Here is a 24305-nt window from a genome sequence, read left to right as displayed (position 1 = left end):
CCACATGTTAGCCAGTTAATTACAAAACCAAACATCTTTATGTTCTTAACTCACTCATTGTTTATTTCACTGTACAAGCCATCTGTCTTCAAAAAGAAGTGAATACACAGCCACTCAAAATAAATGTGTTTTCTCCAGGGATTTTACAGCTGTTATCAATAATGCAATATTATATTTGATATGAAATAGATTCTTATCCACAAGATATTACTACCTTTGAATCTAGGTGATCAACATATCAAATTCTAATGCTATCCCGGTGATTAAAACATACTGTGAGTGTTTTACTTGTACCAATAATTTTTAAAATAATATTTTGGATTTACAAATCCATGAACATTACAGTATGTTAACAAGTACATACTTTTAAGAAAGTGACTGAATTTTCTACTGATTTTGATTTAGCTTGCTACTGTATCCAGGAAAATCATTTGCAGTACACTATCTTAAATTCAGATACATAACAGTTCAAGGGAGCAAAAGAAAATTGTTACACACAGTACAAACTGGTAGAAAACAGCACCTCTGAGAGAGGCCTCTCACAAAAGATTTCCTGATTAGCTACAGATCTTTACAATGACCACCAAAAAAACAGGGACAATAAAGCTCAGAAATAACTTTAAAATGCTGATCTTGCCTTCTTTCATATATATAGAATTTTTACCAATCCTGAGCGGCAGCTCCAAAGGTAACTCCCAGTGAACTTCCAACTCCTATGAACAAAGAGCTAAATGTTTACTGTTAACCATCACTATTTTCACCAATACTACCACAGCACCTGGAAGCCCAGACTGGCACACCATTTTTATGCAAGAGATGGCTACTGAAGTTATCATCCTCCAAATCCCTGGTAGGGATTTATTTATAGAAATAAAAATTTCTATACATACAAAATATGCAGAACTATTGTTAGACACTAGTACAGTGGTAGGATTGATGCGCTTTAAGAAGAAGAAAGATTCTGCACAATGAAGGGCAGGAAGAAAAATGAAGAGAGAAAAACAAAGGGAAAGATATGGATTACACAGTCCTACACTAAAGCAGGCTAGCTTTTCTTTTTTTTTTTCTTGTTTTTTTCTATATTAATCCAACCTATACCCTGGCTAGCCTGTGCCTATAATACTCTGCTTATTGTAAATCACCCATACAACACAAGTCTTGTCCCAGATGCAAGTTTACTACAGTTCACTAGAGCTGGTCCCAAAATTGCTGAAATGCAAGGGGTTAGAATAGACCAGAATGAGACTCTGACTTTAAAAACAAAGCACTTTAAAGTGTTGTAAGTCATGCTAAAACTTGCAGGAAGTCAATGGAGGAAGGGTTATTAGACACATAATTCATCATCTGGATGAAGAGATGAATTTGATGTTCAGCATTTTTTCCTCTCATTTATGCAGTAAATATTTAAATGACACAATTCAGTGTAAACACAGTAATTTCTGCTTCAGTTCCATATATCCCAGTGTGTATGCTGTCTCATATCTCTGTCATCTTCCACTTGAGGGACAGTAAACACACATGGGCAGTTCAGTTCAGCAGCATGAATTTAGTCCCTTCCCATGAGTAAACACTTAAAGCACTGAATCTACATGACCATACATGCTTCAGATTGGGTTGGCTAAAAGCTAAAGCTCAATTCAGTTCTCCAAGGACTAGGATGATATCAACTCTATAGGAAATATTGCTTTTACAGCTAGTCCAGCATGTTCAGGGTCCACTTTGCTGCACTGACTGTAAAGGTAAGTTCAGTATGGAAAGCCTGAATCCAACTCTCCACTACCCATGTGGTATGGCATGATTTGCCAGAAAAAGATATACTGCACAATTCTTACAGAAAAAGTTTCTGGACAGTGTAATTTCTATCCCATATAGAACCAATACTCCTACCTCCTTTCAGCCAAGTAGTGTGTGTGTTCTGCTCAAAAGCACTAGCTCTTTCAAGCTGCGACTTGTTCTTTTTATCTCAGAGTTCCTTTTTGTCCAGCAATGCCTGCAGTGCTTATTTCTTACTTTTCCAATGCTTTATGCATATTTCTCCTAAATAAAATCCCTTTTAAGCTAAAATCGCTTCCTCAGTGGCTCATTTTTCTAAACTCTAGGAGAAGGCAGTCAAACTTCTTCTCCATATCCATCATCTCGGTTTCACATGTATTTCCTGCCAAGCCCAGTAAAATTTTGGTTTCCTCAAACACCTTATCTCCTCACCTTCCAAAACCCTGCCCTTGACCACTCACAGGATAGGTTCTCCTCTTTGTTGCCCGACACCGCTTTTCTACTCCTTTCTCCTCTTCAGATATCCCACTGGTATTCACTTCTTTCTGCCTTTCTGAACACCTTTCTTGTAAAATTTGTCATCTCCCGATCTGCACGCCACCTTTCTCCTCCGTCACGTCCAGTTTCCCTCTTTATCGCCCACACTGCCCCCGCCAACGATCCCAAACTCCATCCCCCAAACATCCAACGATCCCAAACACCAGGCGCAGGCGCGCTCTGCGATAGCGCCAGGCGGGATGGGGGCGCCCTCCAGAGGCTCCGGCTGCGCCCTGTCCCGACCCGAAAGCCGGGCAGACAGAGCTCAGCCTTGGCGCAGAGGCACTCAGAGGAACCCTCTGCACTTCCCATGGTGGCACGGCGGCACGGGCAACGCGGGCAGCGCGGCCGCTCTCCGACTGCTGTGTGTCCGCTCGGCGGCTGGGGCGGAGACAGGGAGGGCACAGCTCTCCTCCCGCCCTCTGTTCGGCTTCTCCTCCTCCTCCTCCTCCTCCTCCCCCCCGCTCCCGCCCTCTGTTCCTCCTTCCCTCCCTGCCGCGCCGGCGAGACCGCGAGAGCGGCGCCCGCCCCGCGTCCGCCGCCCCGCCAGGGCGAGGAAAGGAGGCGCAGCCCTTGGAGAGGCGGCTGGATGAAGGCGTGTGCCTCAGGGCGGGCTCGGCAGCCCCTCGGGCATGAAGGGGACCGCGGGGACTCTGCCCTGTCCTGCAGCCGAGCGGGGACATCAGGTAACAGCCCCGCACGCCTGCCCGGCCCGGCCCGGCCCGACACGCCTCGAGTGCCGGGAGAGGGCAAGCGTCACCTGGAAAGTTTTCCTGCCGCTGCTGGCCGAGCGGCGAGAGGCGGAGGAGGAAGGCGGGAGGCAGCCCTCCGTGTAGGGTTGCACATCGGTTTGTTCGGCGAGAACCGCTTCGTGCTCCGGCACCTCAGCCGGGTCCCTGAAGCTGTGCTGCTCCCGCCAGGGGTGCGGCGGGGAGGGCTGGGAGGCGGCGCTGGCATCCCGCTGCCCCAGCGGCTCGGAAGCCGTGTCAGCGGCCGTGCCGCGGCAGGCAGAAAGTTTGCAGCGGGGTGAGGGGCGGGAGGGAGGGGAAGAGGATCGGCGCGGGAAAGGGGGCGCAGCCTCTCGCCGTTGCCGTGGGCGGTGGGTGCCGCTCCTTTCCCTCGCGGCGCGGGAGCGGTGCCGCCAGCAGTTGGCTGAACTTGTGTCGCTCGGGTGTTTAGTAGGATTAAGTGTCAGTAGAGGTGTAATGTCGGCATCTTTAATGGCTACATTTTGCTCTTCTGTGAAATTTGCTTACTTCGTTGTGTCAGTTTGGGTATCTTTAGGAAAAACAAACAGCCGAGTCCTACCAGAAGGAGATGCAGAGCAGTGCACCTGAGAGTTCAGTATGTCTGTTGTGTTGTATGACATAACTGTAATGCAACTGCTGTTCTTTTTGAATCATACTTCGTTTGGGCTTTTTTTAGCTGAACATTTGTGGATTAAGCATAAACTTCTAATAAAATATTTGCATTATCATTAATGCTGTTGGAAATTAAATCCCACTTTAAATGTTTCAGAATTATTTTCTTCCTCCTTTGGTCATAAGGACAGTAAGTCAGATTCATATAGTTTGCTTAGTTCTTCTGAAATCATTTAAGGAATAAAAAGTGAACAGAGTGCCACACAGAGGTTGTAGGTACCTTTGCTACAGAGTGAAAAAACCAACATTGAACCACCTTAAAGTAAAACAACAAAAAATCTGTACCTTCAGTAGTCCCCTTCCTTTTAGCAACCTGAACAAAGAAGTGTACACTACAAACTGCCCTGAGAGTGAAAAGATTTAAGCCATTTCAAATGAAGCAATTTTCCCTTATAGAGAATGTTCTCCACTAACTCCCTGGGTTAATCAGAGATATTCTACCTTAATTATCAGCTACAGTTCTGTTTTACTTCCAGATTTTCAAATACCAAGGTAATCCCACAATATTTGTTGGAAAAGCAAAAGGAAAAACCCTAAATGTGATGAACTTCATTTCATTAGATCAGAAAAGTATTCCTTTTGGGTTTGGGGGTTTGTTATTCTGGGGGTTTTTTTGTTCTGTTTATTTAACGATACAACAAATATGGTACTAAATTTAGGGGAGCATTCGAAAGTGGGCTAGATTTAGCAATGTACCTGCAGGTACTGCCTGTAATTGTTGGACATTGAAAAGGCACTGTACTTTAGGTGATTTTCAGGCTGGGACTTTTCTTAATAAGCACATAGTTATATTCCTTAAGAAGGTCTATCACAGTTAATGACCCAGTGCAGCTCTAAGACTGCTTTATGTATGGTCAGGTTTTTATTCATGGACTTTTATATTGTATTAAGCTGAGAGAGGGCTAAGGACATAGAAACAGAGGCACGTATAAAGCTTGAAATGCTTCCCACTTTCGTGTGTTTTGTTCGTTGGTTGGGGTTTTGCCTTTTTTTTTTTTTTCACTGTCACCTTCAAATATAACATCTCTCTGGGCTTTCATGCAAAAGGCAGATTTTGTTAAACATATAAAACAATTTTCTATTATAAAGTCTTCTGTAGTTCTTACTTTCTTAAAAAGATAAGGTATGACTAGGGAACTATCATTTTTCTTGACAGCATGACAGTTAAAACTTCATTTACATAGGAGTAAGCATGTGTAGTGCTTTAAAAGAAGGTGTCATTCTGAACTGTCATTGATTAACTTTTCAACATTTTTTAATGAAAATGAATGTACTGCTTATAAAATCACTGCTAGAATGTAACTAAAAGGTAAGAATGAATTAACGTAGTGATGTTGGGTCTTATTTAAGATTTTGGTTATAGTTTTAATATTTACATGCCTATGGATTTAGTACTCAGTTCTGTAAAGAGGTATTTGAATTAATTTTATTCCTATCGGGATCTCAGTTAAGCTCACAGAAGTCCTATTGATGCAGCAGTGCTTAAGCTACACAGAGGTGGAATATGGAATTTCTCTTTTTTAGAATATACTAAAACAAAATACTTTGTTTGCTAATGAACTTTAGGTTCTGATAACATGTCCAAATTGTATGTAGCTGTTGCTATCAAAAGCTGAGCTTGTGTTAGAAGTCAGGAGCTTAAATCTGTGTGTTGAGCAAATGTTCTTTTTACAGTGTGTGAAATCTTAAGCAATGAAAATGGCCAAGTGAAGAGTAAGGGAGGCATATAAAGTGGCATTAAGGTGTGGAAGTATGGGAAGTTACCAGCTTTTGAAGATAACGTGCACCTTGGGATTTTGGGTAAAGGTATACCTGGAGAAACAGCTGAGGTATCTGCTTTTACCTGAAAACTGTAGTTGCTACACAGCTTTTTTCTTGCAGTTCTGTTTGCAGACTTTGTACTGCTGTATTTAAAGGCTTCTCTTGATCCGTGATAGAAAATTTGTTCCGTCATTGTTAAACCCATCTGGTGTGGCTGAAGTAGATAAAATCGTGGTGAAACTAGTTAACTGTGTGTAGTGTATCTACAGAAGCAAGAAACTGATACAAAACGGAATCCTATTTACAAGTTCAATGCCCAGGCACTGAGGAGTACATACTATAAATTTATAGAAAGTGAGGGATAGCCTTTGAGAAAGGATTCCTTCTGGTCACCACAAACAGGTAGTATTCCTGCAGAGTGAGCAGAATAAGCTTTAACTTTGCATGCCCATTCTGGATGTTTTTCCCTGTCATCTGTTACATCTCCACTCAGTTTCCTCTCAACTGAAAGACTGCTCATTATTTAATTTTTGCTTTCTTTGTCACCTTTTTTAGACCTCTGGTATTTAATATTTTCTGCTGAATTCCTTTAATTTCTTCTGTATTCCTTAGATAGAGAATGCTCTATTAAAAAAAATACAGCTGTAACTTTACCAACAAGTAAACCACAAAGATTAGCTTACAGGTAATGTATTGTCTTTTATGCAAAGGTATTATATTGCTGATCACTTTCAGCTCATGGTAACTTTCACCACCAAAATACCAGAATAGCTACATGTTATTTGCCCTCATCCTTTATTTTCTTAGTTGATTATTCTTAGATAAACTGTTTACCTTCTTTAATTACATCTTAATTTTCTCCTAGATCATGTTTTCAGTTTAATATGATTATTGTGAGTTTTACTCCTGTATATCAAAATTTCTCACTCTGGCTTCTAGATCTCCTTGGCCTAATGTAATGCTCAGATGTAACTATACTCTGTCTTTTCAATTATTAATGAAATGATAAACAATATCTACCAGGAGACAATAGGGGGACCCCTCTTAAGCAAGCTTTTCAGTTTGTCAATGAATTGGTAATAATGAGTCTCTTAATATGGTATTGTAACCTATTTTCTTAATTTAAACCAATACAACAGGTTTCAGTCCGTAGGTACTGAATGACTGTATAAATATGGGTATTATTGTCTTTTTTAAACTATTACGATGTTCAAAGGAGGTGTAGTATGTATTTCATCGCAGCTTTAAAGGAAGGAAAGTGGTCTTGAGCCTTCTAATTTAGAAGTTCTTTTTAATACAGTAGTTTTCACTGAGCAACCAAATACCTTTTTCTGAATGTCAGGTAAAAATACTTCTAGGCAGTGTACCTTGTATCATGTATACTGTTTGTAATTAAAATGCTGCACAAAAACATTTTGAAAATTAACAAGTTAATATAAGTGCTAGTTTTACTTGTTAGTTTCTGACAATTATTTATAGTAAGTGACTTTAGTCAGCAAATAATGGGGAATACTATGTCAAATTATTGAAATGTTTGTTTAACTACTATGCTCTAGATAATTTCTAAAGGTCAGGCAAGTTTAACATTTGGACGCATTTTTGAAGACAGCAGAGGAAAACTGCAAATAGTGTTTAAAAAACTGATTCTCTGTTAGGGGTGTATAGCCTCGAAAATCTTAACCATCTTTTCACAAATTGCCATTATGTTAAAATTGATGTTAAACTTACCTGTTTTCTACCAATATGTGGAAGTTTAGATTTAACAGAGTGATTCTGAACATCTCTTGTTTTTTTTTCCACCTCAGTGAAGAGACTCACTGTGATGTTGCAAATTAATATATTTGTCAATATTGCTAGTAAGTCACATAATACATATCAGCCTCTGAAACTGAAGAATTACTTTTGGAAACTTCAATGTATGTTAGTCATGCAAAAGTACCCAAATAATTTCCTTATTTGTGGTTGTGCCTTAAGCATTCACTATTTCTGATGATATATTTATTATAAACAATTCTGAAAACTTCATCATATCAGGTCTGTAAAACCTGGAGAGACAGCTTCTATTTGTTTTCTAAGAATCAAACTATGGAATTTAGATTTTATATATTGAACAGCATTGCTGTCTATTATCATTAAAAATACTGTAAAAACACATTTCTCTATATTGTAGAGAAGTAAATAGCTTTTGGAATAGGAGTTATGAGGAAAACTTTTCAAGATTCAAGAAATTGTACAATGTGTACTGAAAACCCCATTCATTAACCTAAAAATGACAAAAGAGCATATACATATGTTTTTTCTAAACCAAGCAATCACTTTCATTTCAGAAACAAGGAATTTTTTTACACAACTATCTATCAGTTTTCCCAAAATATTTATTTGTTAATGAGGAATTGTAAATTAATGTGCAACATTGTTAGAGAAAAATGTTGTATGTGAAAAATCATAGCATAGTACTGTTTCCCTGGCTTGATTTCTTTAGATACAGAACTTCTTCAGGCTGTGAGGATTTTTGCTAGGAGGTTTGAAGACACCTATATTTTATATATATATTTCACAGAGGTGCACATGCACATAAATAATAAGTACTCAGTCTTTTCCTGGTGCTGATTTCAAAACCTGGAAGTATTTAAATCAAACACCAAGAAAAGAGAAACAAAATGGAAAGATCTGGCTTATTAAATAAATTTTTCAGGAATCTCTTGCTCCACTCTCAAAAACAAACTCGCCCAGACAATTTGAGAAAGAAGGTTGTAACCAGTCTTGAAAAGAGAGCGGTAGCAGCCGTTATGGAAGTCCAGAGATGTCCTGCACCTCCTCCTTGTTATCTGAGCCAACACGGGGTTCTAAAGCCTTCTGTTCTTTAGAAGGAAGGTTCAGTTTTTAGTAAACCCTTTACTGTGTCTTGGCAGTGGTCAGAGTTATTTGTCTGAAGTGCAAAGTCATATTATTACTTCTCTTGGGACATTCATCGTTGGATGACCTGTGTTCTTCATAGACCTAGAAGGAAGTCAAGAGGTTGTCTCAGAATCTTTTAAGGAATGTAATGAGCTCACTAAGCCTTTCAGCAGTGACATCTTCTTCCCTTAGTTCGCTGGCTGACTAATGCAAGGTCCTCCCAGAAGTCATAGAATTGGAGAATGGTTTCAGCTGAAAGGGACCTTAAAGATCATCTAGATTCACCCTACTGCCATGGGCAGGGATGCCTTCTATTGAACCAGGTTGTTCAAAGACCCATCCAACCTGGCTTTGGCTACCAGCACATCCTAAAATAGTAGGGATCATATAATAGCTTATATATTATTGGGGACAATCATATCAGTATTTAGGGATAGCTATCTGCGTAGAGGTATGTGCAAATATATACAGTTGCATTTCAACAACTAATGCTGAAATCAAGCACACTGCTCTGGGAAGATGTGTGTGCTGTCTTTACTTTTTGTTACTGGCATAGTTTTAGTGAGCTGCACCAGGGCAGATAGCCTTCAGATAGCCTGATACGGCAGTCTAATTACATTATCTTGTCAATTATGTTGTTTTAAGAGCATTGAATGTTTCACGAACATTCAATGCTTTCTTCTTGTTCAGTCTGTGTAGAGAAAGTTACAGCTTTAAATTTAGATGGTCTGGATCACTTGTTACACCTTTGAACTTAATAGTCATGATGTTGTGATACTACTTCATTTAAATACCACTAAAAAAGACCAAAGAAACCCCTGTGCTTTGGGGGATAAGTACACTCTCTCGTCACTGATTTTTCAAAGGTGGAATTACCATGACATTTCAGTCAAGTTTTGCAACAATTTACCCAAGATGTCACTAAGGACTTTCCCTGTTCCAGAAGATTGTTTCAGGTTAAGCATTGTAGACATGCTTCAGTTGTTGTTGCAACTGATCATAGCTTTGAAAGCTATGGCAATATTACAGGTCTTTATTGATTCTGATACACGAGTATACATTAAAAAATTGAAAATGCTATCAAAGATACTGCATTTTAAGGAGTACAGTTGATTTCATGTTACTGTTGAGCACTGCATGTTTAGGATAACAGCAAACTTGAGGCTCCTGAAATCTCAAATTCTGCCTCCTCAAAGGAAAAGCAAAGTCAGCTTTACTCAGATCAGCAGTGAAAATTGTGCCTGTCCTCCAACCAAAATAACAGGGCTTCAAGGAAAACGTATACATTTATGAGAAAAGGTATTTTATCTTCTTTAATAATACTCTTTTGTTACCATATGCTGTTGTCTTGACAGCACATTTGACTAATGGCTGAGAGCAATATAGCAGTCTCATCAGGCTTGCCTTTTTAGGGCAAGTCATTTTACTGCTTCTGAAGTGTCTGCAGTAACCCATCAACATGGGTTATTGGGTTCTTAATACTGTATAATTAGGATATATGTATGATTCTGCTCTTTGTCCAGCTTGCACCTTGCATTCCTAATTCCTATTCAGAGACCTTTTTCATAAGAATAGGGATAGATTGTATTTTTTTAAACACTAGCATTTCAGTAATACAGGAAGTATGTATAGATCGTTGCTTTCTTATTCCTGTAAGTGAAGGTTAATCTTAAATCCGAGACAAATGAAATTTCTGTGCTAAAAGAAAATATCCCTTCCTTTCCTTAAGTATGGTACTGTGTATCTCTGTTGTTTTCTGGTAAACCTAATGATTGCCCAACTGTTCTCAGTTTTGGGATTGTCTTGTGGTAATTATTTAAAACACAGAGGGGAAATCTTAATACTTTTATCTGGGATTTTTACTGTCGTTATACAATGTCTCTTACCCAACACTTTAATTTGGAGTACTTTGAAATTATGGGTAGATTCTGGCAATTCTTATCTGGATCTGTATTCAGTATTTCTTCTTTATGTCTGAATCATAGGTTAACTTGCAGCCAGTTCAATCAGTAACCCAAACCAAGCATTTCTTGTTACTGTTTGCTCAGCTGAGTCCAAAAATATGCTAATAACAAATCCATTCAGTTCTCCATTCCAACAAAAAATGCAAGTGTGCCTAAGCATGCCAGTAAATACCTGTCTCAGGTTGCTTATATACTTGGCATCTATGTCTGCATGTATGTCTTTGAGCATGCCAGACCTTTATCTGTGATGAATGCAAAATTGATTAAAGGCATTGCATTGTCAGATAATCATTTTTGGACATGCATGCTGATTCATGCATTTTCTTTAATCCCATCATCAAGCTGATGAACAAGTGCAGGAAATTTTTCTCATTTTTCCAGCCCATGTTTCCAGCAGATATTTACTGCATCCACTCTTGGCTGACAGACTTACTTCGAGGTCCATGCCTATCCAGAAATCAGCTCCTCATGCAAATATCTGAGAGTTGAGGCCATCTGTGAAATCTGCTTCTCATCTATCCATCATTAGGGTTTATTGATTGTACTGTCATTTTCAGGTATAATCTCTGATCAGGGTCAGTCTCTTTCCCATGAGTACTGCGGCTTCCAGCTTACTATGTAAATAATGAGCATGGACTCAAAGAGTCATTTTGCACAGGGTGCAGAAAATCCTAATTAACAGCAGAAGTGTCTAGACTAAAATAATTTTTATGGCTGCTTGTAAAATCCTGTTTTCATTTAAATTGCAGCTTCATAAGGTTTTGGAAAATATAGTCTAACTGTAGGAGTACAGTTTTGGATGAGTTCACTACCAACTTATCTTACAGCCGTGTCTACACTTAGTTTATTTTTCCTGGCGTTTGTGTTTTTATTCATGTGGTGAAACATTTTAAAAAATAATACAGATTTAGTAGTTCACAGAAGATTACTCCTTGGCACTTGAATTTGTCTTGGCAGGTTGAGCTGCTTTGTGGTTTATCCATCTCTTACTTGAGTAAGCGGCAATTGAACTAATATTATTTACAGGGGCTTAGGAATCGACAAGTACTTTTGATGTGTCTCCCATATGCAGATTTTTAACAGGGATAAAGATCCTACTGAAACTTTATGTCAAATGTTAAGGTATTTCTTAGCGAGTATAACTGTCTGCACAAACACGATCCTTCCTGTGAATTAACTTACACCGAAGGAACTTCGAATCCAATTACAACGTGTTGAGACCTTTGGGAAGATTCAAAGATTATCACACACACACAGACACACACACACACACTGTCTTTGGGCTTGATCTGCAATAGTGTTCTTCCTGAGAAATAATCTTCCTGTCAGCTTCTTCTTATTGATCAGAGGAACAGCATAATTGTCCATATGCGTATCTGCTTGTGTTTGCGGTTGATAAAAATTTCAGGAAAAGAGTTCCAAGACTTCTTTAAAACTAGACAGTTGGGTCACAATTCAGTTGGCTAAAGATTGTTTCCTATCTGGCCAGTAGCTGTTACTGTAAAAGGACAGGGGTCTCCCACATTTGGTGCCTTCGTGTAGATGACTCAGAAACTCTAAGGCATTCTGACTTCCCAATGCCAAAATGATACTTCTTGAGCATTTTCAACAGCAAAATATGCATGTGTACCTTAATCTGATGAATAACAGCTACTGTAATAAGAGCCATGATTTAAGGGACTACTTTGTAAAAAGGTATTTATGTGTATAAACACAAATATATTCTATATGTTGGCATTCTTCCCCTTTTTCACCTGTAATCTTGTAAATTTGGAATCTGAATTCATCAGGAAATTGTTGGTAAAGGCAACGGTTCAAAGTGGTTTGACTTTATAAAGCCCTCCAGTTTCTGGAAATGCATGAAATACATATGCTGCCCTAGTTTACCCCATTGATTCAAAATTACCAAGTTGTCGTTTTGCAGTGCATAAAAATGTAGTGTTAAAAATGGAAAATATGTGTGTATGGGCAATAGGTAACCATTTCTTTTTTAATTCTCTTCAATTCCATGGTATGCTACAAAAATAATGACTACATGAAACCGGTAAGTTAACTAAAACCATTAGTGAGAATATTTTCACTGCTTTATCTGCAACTGTGAAAAAAGACGAAAATGCATACCTGACAATAAGTGACTTGTCTGAAGGTGATTGTAATAAAAAGCTGTCTCTGCAATCAGCTGCAACAGACATCACATAAAAGTTGCCCGATCTTGATACAAATCTCCTGATTCAGAGATACTTGACTTTGAGTAACTCTGTTTATCCTTTTGAATAGCTTATTATTACAGATATTATTCTAAAGGAGATGCTGGCATGTCTTTTCCTACTGTTAGTTTTAGATGTAAACTCATTTAGTATTAAGTACATGAATTACCCTTTTTCACAATCTAGGTCTTTAATGGGAAAAACTCCCTCATGAGATAAAAATGCTCCAGGTTTTTGTCACAAGAAAGCAGTTGGTACAACTGGTGATATCATCAATGGTTACAGCAGATTAAGGAAACAGGGTGATTTAGAATGGAAAGAAAATGTTATCTCTTTTTTTCCCCATAAAACAACCTTACACTAGATCATTATTCTCTAGAATCAGTTGGCATGAACAAATGAGAATCTTAAAGTGAAACTGTGTGTTGATAATAGCGTGAACACAATTCAGGTATGTAAAAATGTCTGAAAGATACTCAAAGTAGTTTCATTTATCTACTTATAATGGATATGAAAATCATAATAATTTTCTGATAACAGTTCTGGGAAATGGTATACTCTTACAGTATGTGAAATGAGTCTCCTGTAACATGGAAGGAATGGCTTTATGTAATAGAATAGAATCATAAAATGATTTGGATTGGAAGGGACCTTAAAGATCATCTAGTTTCACCCCACTGCCATGGGCAGGGGCACCTGCTAGACCACATTGCTCAAAGCCCTATCCAGCCTGGCCTTGGACACCAGTACATCCCAAAAGATTTAGGGATCACACAGTAACCTATATATTACTGAAAATGAACATGTTAGTAGTTAGGGATAGCTATCTGCATAGAGGTGTGCACAGACATACGCAGGCATTTGAGTTTCTACAACTAATGTGGAAATTGCTGTGGCTGTGCTGCCAATATAATTGTTAGACACAGCAAGCACAGTGCTCTGGGAAGATGTGTGTGCTGTCTTTACTTACTCTTACTGACATAGTTTCAGTGTGCTGTGTCTTTACTTACTCTTACTGACATAGTTTCGGTGTGCTGCACCAGGACACTCATAAACATGACATAATTTGAAGAGGAGTTTTGAAACAGTTTGTGCAATCACTAGACTAATTAAAGAACTGATACAAAATTCTGTATTTCTGATCATGTGTTTTTGCCAATATACTTTAATATTTCATGTTATATATTCTCTATGCTGATAGCTGTATTCAAGAACTGCCTTGTACTGAGAAATGCTTGCATTATTATGAAAAGTTTATTATTAGATTCTAAAATTAGAGTTTGAGTTCTTACTAGAGCAGCAAAAAATGGAAAAGTTTAAATTTCTTTTTCATGCAATATGTTTAGTATTTCAGTATAAGTAATGTTTCAGAATAATCTATGAGGATCAAATATTTACTTGAATGATGATGACTCTATGAAAAATAACATTTATGATACTTGTAAACGTCACAAAGTGCTCAGATGCTGATCCAACAGAAAATATTGAAGTGGAAGTAGTTGAAATGCTTTTGTGCCCAGGGACAGGGTTCTGTAGGTCGATGCAGGACAGCTCACCTCTACAAACTGAGCAAACTAATAACTTCTGTTTCACAATAGTTGAGTCTTACATATTCACTGTTCAGCTGAGAACTGAAGAAATTTTGGTGATACTGCAGGTTAATACTGAAGTGACAGTTCTGACTTCTTATCTAAGCAAGACAATTTTTATTACTTTACAGTTTTAAAGCGGTACTGTTAACTTTTTCTAAGCAGTGTTGAAATTTCAGCAATTGTCTCTACTCATTATAAAATCATGTAAATGAACAAGCCTCTGTTCCAAACCCCTTCAGTTCTCAAGGAAAGTGGAAACTTCTCTAAGCTTACAATAATTGGTAGTAGCAAGTATTTTTCACCTACTCCCATGGAATACTGAACATCACACTCCTTTCTGATGAGATGCTCCTGTTCAGGGATAAAAGAAGTAGCTTTTGCTTGTCTAATGCTAAAATGGCTGTTATTTTCTTTGACTTCTCTGTTATTTTTGTGTCATCTTTTCTTGGTAACTTTAAAGCTTGATTAATAAAAACTGTAAATGTTATTATATTGTCTTCTCATGGGAGTTATCATCAGTCATCATTCTTTACCTATGCAACACAGCCATATATAACTTGAGTGATTGGAGGTACTGATGGCATTATCAGGTTGTCCTCTCAACTATGTATTTTATTTTTAGGCCATTGAAACATAATTTTCAATGGATTTATTGACAGCTAGCTATTCTACAAAACACTTAAGTATTTTAGAATTTTGAGTTGAATTTCAGATTGTGTCTAGGAATGTACCTTTCCACCTAGGTGTTTAATCTTCTTTCTTTCGTATTTCTGCCTGTTTATCCATGTATTATCCTATTTAATTATCTGCAGTTGTTCCTTGCCAGTGTGCTTCACCACTGTGCTTTTGTTTGCTTTTCTCATTCTGTTTCTTGGTTTCTTTTTTTGCATGTTGTTCCCATGTCTTCATCTCTTTTACCTCTTATAAAGCAATCTTACCACTTCTCTTTAGATGACTTTTCCTTTCTCTTCATTACCTGAGAATAAGACAACTGAATTTTGAAAGTCCAGTGAAAAGCTGTCCATCCTCATTTCATAGCAAAATTCTGTAGTGAGTTCCAATAACTGTAAAGAGAAACTGCAGAGGAAGTTTTGACTAACCTAGAGGAAGATTTTTCATGAAGCAGTTCCAGGAGGTCATCACGGAGTAGTTCGAAGTAAAATACAGGTAAAACATTGTTATAAGAGTTTTCTTGAACTTTCTCTTACTAAGGAGTCTATAGTGTTGTCAGTGTACCTAATAGTACATAGTCTTTCTCATCACAGCTGTCACAAGTGAATGATTGTCTGTCTCACTGAGAGCTCTTTGGGCTTTTACCATTACAGAAGTGTCTGTTCAGACAAGAGAACATTTTACTTACTAATGCTTCTTCCCAGAATTAAACAAATATAATTAAAGCTGTGGTAGTGGTGACTTACTGTTCTTGAATAGTTCAGTTTTGTCTGTAGAAGTAATAACACCATTTTGTGCCATTAGGAGTGCCTTGGAATATTTGCCCTACATTTTATTAGTAAATTTAATATAGATTTTATGTAAATACAATAATTTACAGTAAATACCTGTGTTAATGAGAAGTTGTATTTGTCTAATTTTATAATAAAATCATAACGTTCTAACTTCTGTAAATAATGGACTAAATAGGGCCCAACTTTCCAAGTGGATAAATCTCATAGCTTATTTAGTGATAGGAGACATGTCTCATGCCATGTAACTTTTTGTTCACTGGCAGAAGTTATTATTTAGAAGTGTCAGACTATACTGCAATCATGTAAGAGTCCAACTATCTTTTTTAACTTTTCTCACCTTTTTTTTTTAATGACCAACCATGCGGAAATTTTAGTGAGAATTCACAGACTTACGTCAGCAGATAGATGGCAGAGCGAACATTTTTATAATTGGAATAAAAGGTGTTGTGTTTTATAACAAGCCCTTCCTATTATCTTGTTTCACTTTCCTAAGGTAGAAAAGTGAAACAGAAACTTCATGGAACACCCCCCTTTTTATTATGTGTATATATATAAAATATGTATATATGTAAATTCATACACATACACTTTTTTGCATGACATTTACGTATTTACTTCTCAGCTAAATTTGCTGATACATTCCTGTTGTGTAATATTTCCTGGATCCCCAAATCACTTTTTCACATTTATGTCAAACTTGAGTTGATAGTAACATTGTCACTGTGTTTTTGTAGCTTAACCATGAAAGCACCTTATTCAAACTTCTTGGTGCCAAAGCAGCTTGACCTTGCATGTAATTACTAATCAGAAACAATCCTATCAGACAGTTCAAACAAAAAACACCATATCTTTGTTTTTCTTTACAAGCACCAAACAAGGCCACAGTAACTGTACAAGGGGAGAGGATTTACTAAAACGCTCAAGCTTAAGCTTTCCCCTTATATTCCTGCAAAGCTGAGAATAAAATCCTGAAAGCAATTTTGTAAGATCTTTTTTATTTCTCCATTCTAAAAGTGCTAGGCTTGTTCTGTATTCTCTGTAGACTCCTTGTGTGCTTCTCTAAGTAGTTTGGAGTGAGCTGCTGCTGTCAAAACCAACTGGTTAGGCCTACTCCTGAACTCTTCCTAAACATCTTTGTGGGACAATACAAAAAAAAAAAAGGCTGTGGATCATTCTGTGATGGCTGTGTAATTCCAGAAACTATTTTTTTCTGAAGATTTATGGCATCTCCTTTGGCATGAGATTGCATTCGCCACTGTGACAGGAAATAGACTGCTTGGTCCTTTGAAAATCAGCCCACTGAAAATGTGCCACCACCAGAAGGGTTGACCAGAAGGACTGGTCCAGTATAGTCCCAAGGATCCTGAAAAATAAGGTACTAGAAGTGGATTTGCCTGCTAGTGCTGTTACAGTTAGTTAATCCTGTACAGTTAGTTAAGCCTGACACTGAAATTCTCTGGAAAAGAGGGTTGCTGAGGGAAGGCTAAATATGAAGTGAATTGTAGTCGTGCACTGCTAATGCACTCTTTACGAGAAATTGTAAAAGCAGATATCTCACATATGTTGCATAGCTAAAAAGACAAGTTCTGTTGTGGAGTTCATTGAAAGTCACAGTCTTATAACAAATCCCGTGTATCTGTAAATATTGGATGTTTGGAATATTGCTATTAAAATATATCACACCTGTTTAAAGTACTGTGAGTACAGGATACATACATAGGTAATAGTGAACATCATAAACATTAGCAGATGTCAAGGACAGGTTAAATGCTGTGGAAGCTGTCCTTCTGAGAGGGGAATGTGTGATCTTTGCAAATACATCATATGTCCAAGCTGTCATCCTGAAAAATTATAAGTCACAACCAAATGAATGTAAATTTCATATTCATGTGTTTTGACAGACTGTTTTCTGGATATTTTATTAAGAATTTACGTTGTATATATGGGCTATGTTTCTTAAAGTTCTTGAAAGATTTAAAAAGAATTGCAATTTACCTACTGCAAGTTGAGTAAAAACAAGCTAAATATAATCTGAATCTTCTTAGATTATAAGAAAGAAAATATTGTTTGTAACATCAACTTTTTGTATACAAACTTATGTACAAATCCAAATGCAGTCTCATAATGAAGGCTAACGTTTTCACAACAACTAGCAAGGTATCCCTTTTCTCAAGAGTAACTATTATGGGGAAGATTTTGAGAGGCATTTACCTGTACTAAATATTACCTACTATGCAACAGGTCTTTAAAATAATTTATTACTTCGTGTATAATGTACATACAGGGTAATATATAATAGACATAGACAGTGCAGTGGCTATAAATTTTACAAGTCCAGAATTCTTTCCCCAGAACAGAAGCAAAGGAGTTCTTTTACACAGGAGAATACTGAATTTTATTTAATATAACTTGGAAAAAATATAGATGACCTAGCCACCTTTTTGATCATAGGCTAAAGAAAAGGATTGGAAAGTGGGAAACCAAATTCAGAGTGTTACTAGCTATGGAAACATACTACTTCATCTCACAAGAGAATGCCTTAAAAGCCAGACTGTAGATTAATATTAGATAGGTTCATTCTCAAGCCAGTCTGTTCATGCTGGATCATTGTGCAGTAAAGAATAATAGATTTATATATAACAGAGAATAATAACAGGGGACATTGTAGTATAATCAGAAAAATACTTCAGACAGAAATATGTCCACAGAAATTTGTTCCCTGAGATGATTAGTGGGGACTGGCTCAAGTCCAGTTTTCCATGCCTGAGACTCTTCAGAAAGATAAGTTGCATCCCTGCTGCTTATGAGCAGGAATGTACCATGATGTAGCAACTACTCAGAACACTTCCAATGTTCACAATGTAGGCTTCTGTGTTCTTGAACTACTTGCCTCTTGAATGCCTTGTGCTGTTTATACAAGCCATTGGTTTGTGATAATTGCCTTGATGTGATGTTGCTGTAACTATCACCACTGGTGAAGCTGTGATCCTAGAGTGTTTATTTAGGGTTATCCTGTTTTATGGACAACTTCATGAGCTAACCTGAAATGTTGTCATTTGGCATCTGTAATCATGTTGTACTGCAAAGTTTGAAATAAACTGCTGTCTTGCCAAGGATGATTCTCTTTGCCTGTTTTGCTTTCATCAGGTGTTAGTCCTTACTGCACAGGATGTTGGTTGAGAAAATTGAACTTGATTATCCTATTGAGATGAGATCAGGATTGGATCTGGAGCCTAGGATATCTGACACCTGCTTTTCCATTTTCTGGGCACTTTTCCCTATTGAATAGAAGAATGATACTTCTCTGTAGAGTGTGCCAAGCTTCAGCTCATACCTGAGGAATGACCTCAACCTAAGTTTATCAAATCTAAGTCTTTTCATAGTCACTTGTACAAAATGTAACTGCAAATCGTCCACATTGAAAACAACTAAGCTTACAGGGGATATATTCAAGGGGAGTTCCCATTTGTCTTGGAGTAGTAGATGAGGTCTGTTTGTCTGGCTTTCTCTGCATAATGTTTGTAACTGGCAATTGTAGTGCATAACTCTCTAAAGAGATTTGTGGACTGCCAAGGAAGATTTGTGGATTCCTTGAATGGTTCCATCAGCTGAATGTACATTTTATAGGTAGGACTTGTTCTAATGATGTGTATACATTCTTGCATAGACAGGATAATGTTCTTTGGCATTCCTGAGACATCATCTGTATTAGTGTTAGAATGACAGTCTACATTGTGATGCATGCCCTGCTCACTACTAGAGGTGACAGCTATTCTTCGATAACAGAAGCCCATACAGGGACAACGGTTCAGTCTTGAACTCTTACAGGTAGAAATTAATTATGCCTTTGCTCACAACATAAGAATGAGGACTCAGAGAGGTGTTTGGGTTGCCGGTATCTCCAGTGCTGTATTTATGAGAAATTTTCAAAATACCACAGCTCCATTTTGCTCGAAAGTCTGTCTTTGACAGTAGCTTACAACAAGTGTCTAGGAAAGAATATAAGGTCAGGAAATGGCTAGCTTTTGATGGTATTCCCTAGAATATTCTCCTGCACTCTTTGCGTATTTCAAGAGCTAGATGCCATGCCTTTTTATGTGAGTTTTAGACAGATTTGTCTTCCAGGAATTCATCCGCCTTCCTTTTTCAATCTGGTTAAATTTTTAGCATATGGGCTGTCTAGAGGCATCATTGCATTTGATCTGCTTACTCTTTGCACTGAAATAATGCTGCACTGTGGTGTATTTTCAGTAGTTTCATGCTCCAGGAAGTCCTTCTGTGAACAGTGAAGGATGTCAGGCCCAATCCTTTTCTCCCTCCTTGCTCTGGGCCTGGCATTTAGTCAAAGAATCCTCCTTAGGGTCAGCAAATTTTCTACTATCCCCTGGAAGTTAAACTGTAATTCAGTCTGAAGTAATTTGTGAAGTATCTTCCTTGCCAAGTCTGAAATGTGATCAGTCGGTGGAGGCAATGGTATCAAATGTTTCAGTCGCAAGTAGCTGGACTTTTGTTTCCCAGGCTTGACATCTTGAAGCACATGCAACAAAAAAATAATACTGCAGTTTTCAGTGTGGCTATCTAGACTGGAGTCATTCCATCACGGATCGCATATATTAATAAGATAAACATTGCTTTGACTAGGACTGCATGCCAGCTGGTGGTAAATGACCATCTCTGTGTCCTGAGAGTGATGGCAAAAGCCAGTTTTAGGTGACTGGGGACGGGTGAGGGAGGGATGGGGTTTTTGTTGTTGTTGTTTGGTTTTCTGAAACTCTGTAGTGAAGGAAGAAAAGAGAAGGAAAGAATGGTTTCTGTCTGCTGCCTAGGAGGTCCTGGTCTAACAACCATTTGTGTTTTTGTAGCCTACTGTGAATAAATGAAAAATTTGTGCTGTTTTAGATGTCTTCTGGAAAACAAATTAGGCCCTTGGGATCAGCAGTAGAGTGCTATTCCTCTTTGCTAAACAGGAAAGTCCTTTACCCTGTCCTAGAATAACAGTTGTGTCAGCAGTATGAATTTACCAGTCCCTGGACCAGATGCCTGACGAGAGGACTGACTCTGGGAAAGTTCCTAGAGTGTAGAATTGTTATTAGATGTTTCTTGAGGTTTTGTGGCTGACATTCTGCCAGCTTACATGCATTTCCTTCTTGTCCTTCATTCTCACTTGCGTATTCTTATATTGTGTAAATATGTAAAAAGGTAACAGTGCTCAGAACTTCGCATCTGTGAGTATAAAATACTCTCATTTTCCTGACAATGCATAATTGTAGTATATGCATTATGTAGTATAGTAGACAATTAGTGATGTAAGATAAGTAATGTATTCTTGCATCCAAAGATCACAAAAGTAATTACAGTATATAAAAAGAGATATGAATATTACTTCATATTTTTACACAGTTTAAGCAGCTGAAGGAAGCCACATGAAACCATAACCTGTTAAATATGGGGGACTTAACTACCCCGGTATGTACTGGAAGAGCAATTCTTCTAGGCACAAGGCAGAATGTGTACAGGACAGAGAGGTACTGATGGATTACTAAAATGAAAACAGTGTCTCCCTAAATAGTCCAGAATGGCCATCTTATCCAGGAGTTACTGTTTTTCCCACCATTGTGGATTAGCCCCAGTAGGCAGCTAAGCACTCCACAGCTGGTTGATCCCACTCCCCAGCAGTATGGGGAAGAGAATCAGAACAGTGGAAGTGCGAAAACCTGTAAGTTGAGATGAACAGAGTTTAACAGCAAAAGCTGTGTGCACAAGCAAAGTGAAATAAGGAATTATTCACTACTTCACATTGGCAGGTGGATATTTAGTCCTTTCCAGGAAAGCAGGGCTTCATCATATGTTATGGTTGCTTGGGAAGACAAATAACGCCAAAAAGGCTCCCCCGCTTTTCTCCTTCTTTCCCCAAACTGTTATTCCTGAACACAGCATTGTATAGTATGTGATATCCCTTTGGTAAGTTGCTGGTCGGCTACCCTGGTGGTGTCCTCTCTGAATTTTTGTGCACCTCCAGCCCATTCACTGGCGAGCTAGTGTGAAAAACAGAGAAGGCCACGATGCTGTTTAGCAAGAGCTGAAATGCTTACCAAACCACTGTTTTGGTCTCTGATCCAAAGCATAGCACCATATGAGCTGCTGTGAAGAAAATTACTTCCATCCCAGGCAAAAATAGTACACTCACTTATCATCAACCCACCTTGGCCAGCTATTTGTGTATGAACGTTTTATCAGTGTAGGTCTTTGGCTACTCTATGCTGTGAGCTTAATCTCTTTCCACCTGTGAAGTTCTATAAAGAGACAGATTACCACCAGCTGCAACAAAGATAGGCTGTTGACATCTTTTTTGTGTTGCGTCATTTTCTCTCTGTTCTTTCTCCATCATTTTTTGAAGCAGAATATATCAGGTTTTGCAAACCCTGAGCTTTCTTTGCCGAGTTACATGGTTTCTGGATAGCAGGTCTAGTTTGATATTTTTCTGTAATCCCTGTGTTTACAACCTCATGCATTCAGGACCTCTTTCATGAGCTATAGTAGCCTTCTGAAGCAGAAAAGGGGTGAACAGAGTGATACTATAGGTACAATTGTGTAAACAATTGCTTAAATTTTTCCACCTATTGGGAGTCTCCTATCCGACTGAAACTTGGTTAAGAATACTTAGTAATTCCAGTACACTGAGAATATCAGCAGAATTGATAAAAAAGTTTCTAAACTTCTGGGATGGCTATTGTTAATTTCATTCACAATTTTCAGTAACTAGTTTGTTACTGCAAAGGCATGCAGGACTGATGCTGCATTTGTTTGACAAAGCAGATTTCCTCAGGGAGTTTTAAAATCTACTTTCACTTAGTGAGTGGGGCAGAGCTCTGTGAGCTTGCTCACATTGTGAATGTACATCTAGAGGGTACCTAAAAGAACGAAATGGAGAGAGCTCCTCTACATGCATGTATTGGTTAAATGGATATTCATAGTCTTTCTTTACCTCTCCTAAAGAATTCCTTCTTATAGGAGACATGGGTTTAGAAGCACTTGAGAATACAATGACAATCACTGCCTTCCCCCCCCCCCTTTTTTTTTTCCTTGTGCTTAAGTCACTATGCATACATTGCCAAAATAGATTTCAGAATTCCTTGCACTGGTTCATTACATAGGTTAATTAACCCTACCTGAATAAAGTAGGGTGTTCGTTTACATTGATATCTAATTACAATAGAAGTTATTTCAGTTCTATGGAACTTTGTTTGGTATAGCACAGTCTTCTGCCTTTCTGTAAACTGCTTCTTTTTAAAGACTTTTCTCTTTTTATTTTAGTGTCCTATGTAAATGTGAACTAAGTTGCTCTCATTTGACTTAGAAACATCTGACTAGTTTCTAACATTTTAGAAGTAATCTTCCTATCAAAAGTTGACAGTTTTCAACTTTCATTTTAATACTGCTATCACTTTGATAGTTGTATTTTAATTCTCAGGAAATTGGATGCTAAACTAAAAGCTTCTTTGCATTCTGTCAGTCTTTAGCATTGTTGCTTGTAATTTTTGTTCTCTGATGCTTGTGAAAGCTTTAAAAGTGGCTTTTTGACATTGATTTTGTTATTATTGTACCCCAAGAAGTAAAAATGAGATAAATTCTTAAGTTCTCACAGTATGTGTCATGAAGGCATGACAAGAACCGGTAAAGCAAATTATTGTATACTTTTGACTAGGGATAGGGTTTGATATTTTCGCTTTCAAATTTTAGATCAGTTCTATTCTAGTTTATATCAGTTTCATTCTAGATGCAGGACATTATATGCCCCTGCACATGGAAAATTGCATCAATAAAAATGATCTTGGTATTTAAAGGTTCCTCAGATTTCCAGAAAGCTTTCAAGAGATTCCCTAACCAGAAATTTAAGAAACTAAGCAGCCATGGCACAAGTAGTAGGGTACTGAAAGAATGAACAGATGTCTAAAACTTAAAAAACAGAGAGTAGGAATATATGCTAAAGTTTTGCAGTGGAGAAACATTGTCTTTGGAGATCTGCAACAGTCTATGCTGAGACCTGTTAACATAGATCTTGCACAATGCACATGGCGCATATTATCATAGAAAAGACCTGTAAAAAGGACTGTGAAGGGACTTGGAAGTCTGATACTTGAAAAGAAATAAGAAATAGGATCAATTTAGTAGCTTCAGAAGGACCTTCTGATTCTGAGTGATGAGACAGTAGAATGGCAAATGAAATCCAGGTTACAGGAATGTAAGGTATGTTAGAATAGACTAGAACAGAATAGTTCAGTCAGAAGGGACCTAAATCAATCATCTAGTCTGACTGCCATGTTGTCCTTCTGGAAGAGAGAAAGTCCCTCAGAATTTTTCCTTGATGCTTTCTTTACTCCATCAGAATACTTTTAAAATTAATCTAAGGAGGTTCACCTCTTGGTGTTCTTTGTTGGCCTTATGCTTCTCAAGCTAGCTCTGTATTGTTACATACTCAGCATCAAAAAGGATGTTTATTCATTACCTTTGCATGTGTAAGCCTTACAAAAAGTGTCCCAAACTCTTAATTTCCACTGTGGGAAGTGGGTTCTGTTGTTTCAGTGTAGGAATTTGTTCTGACATACATCATTGTATGATACCAGCACATGACAGGAGAGTTGGAACTACATGATCTCTAAAGTCCTTTCCAACTCAAACCAACCCA

The 24305-nt window shown here is 37.9% G+C and overlaps 1 protein-coding gene across 2 annotated transcripts in view; it reads left to right on the top strand.

Moving 5' to 3' along the window:
* The first annotated feature begins 2822 nt into the window (after window positions 1-2822).
* SGCG (sarcoglycan gamma) overlaps window positions 2823-24305 on the top strand; it is a 112352-nt gene continuing 90869 nt past the window's right edge. The window contains exon 1 of one of the 2 annotated variants that reach the window (XM_027652425.1): window positions 2823-2996. The gene's annotated coding sequence lies outside the window, so the exon portion shown is untranslated. The remainder of the gene's footprint in view (window positions 2997-24305) is intronic. The other variant, XM_027652416.1, reaches the window with a different exon arrangement.

This window comes from Corapipo altera, unplaced genomic scaffold (assembly GCF_003945725.1).
Source record: "Corapipo altera isolate COAL_440 unplaced genomic scaffold, ASM394572v1 0, whole genome shotgun sequence".
Taxonomy (NCBI): domain Eukaryota; kingdom Metazoa; phylum Chordata; class Aves; order Passeriformes; family Pipridae; genus Corapipo; species Corapipo altera.
This window is presented reverse-complemented; position numbering and strand designations above follow the sequence as displayed.